Source organism: Panthera leo, chromosome B4 (assembly GCF_018350215.1).
Source record: "Panthera leo isolate Ple1 chromosome B4, P.leo_Ple1_pat1.1, whole genome shotgun sequence".
NCBI lineage: Eukaryota > Metazoa > Chordata > Mammalia > Carnivora > Felidae > Panthera > Panthera leo.
The window spans coordinates 135337147-135339659 of record NC_056685.1 but is presented as its reverse complement, the minus strand read 5'-3'; the positions used below and the strand labels follow the sequence as shown (position 1 = coordinate 135339659).

The following is a 2513-nucleotide window of genomic DNA, read 5'->3' as shown; positions in this document are numbered from 1 at the left end:
CAGGTCGTGACCTCACGGTCCGTGGGCTTGAGCCCCGTGTCAGGCTCTGTGGTGACATCGCAGAGCCTGCTTGGGATTCTCTCTCCCTGTCTCTCTGCCCCTCCCCCCACCTCTCAAAATAAATACATTTTGAAAAAATTGTTGAGGGGCTCCTGGGTGGCTCAATCGGTCACGTGTCTGACTTCGGCTCAGGTCGTGATCTCACGGTTTGTGACTTCAAGCCCACATCAGGCTCTCTGCCGTCAGCACGGATCCCTCTTCGGATTCTCTGTCCCCCCCCCTCCCGCCCCTCCCCCATTCGTTCTCTCTCCCTCTCTCCCTTTCAAAAATAAATACACGTTTTAAAAAAGTGGTGAGATATCTCTTCTCACCCGATGGGGAATGTTTCAAAAGCACAAGGTAACTGAGTGAGGGTGAGCGGTGGGAAAGTGGCCTTGGGCCTTCCCGATTCGTGGGGGGTACACACGGGCTCCATGAAGACGCGGGCTGCTCACCGCTATAAACACAGCGCCTGGGACCGTATCTGGCACAGAGTAGGTGTTCACTAAAAATTAGAATGAACGCATGATTAAACAGAGCTTTCCAGAAGGTAATTTGGCAATGTAGAACAAAAAAACTTAAGAATGTGGGGGCTCTTGGGTGGCCCAGTCAGTTGAGTGGCTGACGTCAGCTCAGTTCAGGATCTCGCAGCTCCTGAGTTCAAGCCCCACATGGGACTCCCTGCTGTGCGCACAGAGCCTGCTTCGGATCTTCTGTCCCCCTTCCTCTCTGCCCCTCCCCCTGCTCGTGCCCTTTCTCTCTCTCAAAAGTAAATAAACATTTAAAAATATATATTTATAAGAAAACCCAAAAAAACTTAAGAATGTGTATTCTTTGGGGGCCAACAATCCGAATTTCAGGAATTTTCTTGCAAACATAGTTAAACTAGTTGTCACAGGCGTGTGTGCAAGCACGTTCACTGAAACTTGTCCGCTCCCTCCCGCACCCACGCCGTGTGGGGGAGGCGGCACACAGACAGATACGTTTTCTGTTCTTATGGAGCATATTGTCCCGGGAGTGAGAGAGAAGCAAGAGGAAATCGAATGGGAGAGACAACCTAAGTCCCCATCATCCGGGGATAAAAATGCCGTGCTGTGTAGCCGTGGGTCTACACGTCCTGACGTGGAAAGGCACTGCACCTCGGCTGTGCTGAGTGAGACAAAAAATGTTCTAGGGTAAAACGTATCACAGGAGTTGACTTACGTTGAAAAATATTTTCCCCCTTCACAAAGATGGCACCAAAGGCGAAGAAGGAAGCCCCTGCCCCACCCCCGCCCCCCGAAACCAAAGCCCGAGCAAAGGCTTCGAAGGCCAAGAAAGCAGCGCTGAAAGGCGTCCACAGCCATAAAAAAAAAGAAGATCCGCACGTCCCCTACTTTCCTATGGCCCAAGACACTGCGTCTCCTCGGGCAGCCCAAATATCCTGGAAAGAGGCCCCCTAGGAGAAACCAGCTTGACCACTATGCCACCATCAAGCTCCCCCTGACTGCGGAGTCAGATAGGAAGAAAATAGAAGACAACAACACACTTGTGTTCATCATAGATGTCAAGGCCAACAAAGCACCAGGTCAAACAAGCTGTGAAGAAGCTCTATGACATTGACGTGGCCAAGGTCAACCCCCGGATCAGGCCCGATAGAGAGAAGACGGCATATGCTCGACTGGCTCCTGACCACGATGCTTTGGATGTTGCCAACAAAATGGGGATCATCTAAACTGAGTCCAGCTGGCCAAATCTAAATATAAATTTTTTCACCATTAGAAAAAAAAAATTTTTCATTTGCCTTGAAAGGTCTGTAAGGAACATTCTAGAAGGTCAAGAGTGGTTAATAAGTGCAGATATTATCAAGTGTTTTTTTTTTTTCTTTCTCTTGTACATTATTTGCAAGTTTTCCAATGAAGATGTATTATGTTTCTGGCCATAACACTTTTTAAATGTTCATTTATTTTGAGAGCGAGAGTGGGGGGCAGTGAAAGAGAGAGAGAGAGAGAGAGAGAGAGAGAGAGAAAATCCCAAGCAGGCTCCAAGCTGTTAGCACAGAGTTCAACGCAGGACTCGATCCCACCAACCGAGAGATCATGACCTGAGCCAAAATCAAGAGTTGAACGCTCAACCGACTGAGCCACCCAGGCGCCCCAAAACAATAACTTTTTAGTAGATATTATGATGAGCGGAAGGAGCCAGACATCAGAGAGAACATACTGCACAATTCCACTTGGGTGACGTTCAAGAACAGGCAAAACTAATCTATGGAAATAGAGGTGAGACTATTGGCTAGGTCTCGAGGTGGGGGTGGGTACTGGCTGGGAAAGGGCATGAGGGAACTTTCTGGGGTGGTACAAATGGTGCTCACGGGGTACGTACCTATGTAACCATGCGTCCAGCTGAACGCTTAAGATTTGTGCACTTTCCGGTATGTAAATGAAAACTCGATACTGGAAAATAAAATTAAACAACACAAAGCACAACGCATC

The 2513-nt window shown here is 48.5% G+C and overlaps 1 pseudogene; it reads left to right on the top strand.

Moving 5' to 3' along the window:
- Positions 1–1271: 1271 nt before the first annotated feature.
- On the top strand, positions 1272–1780 carry LOC122223754 (annotated as a pseudogene).
- The last annotated feature ends 733 nt before the right edge of the window (positions 1781–2513 follow it).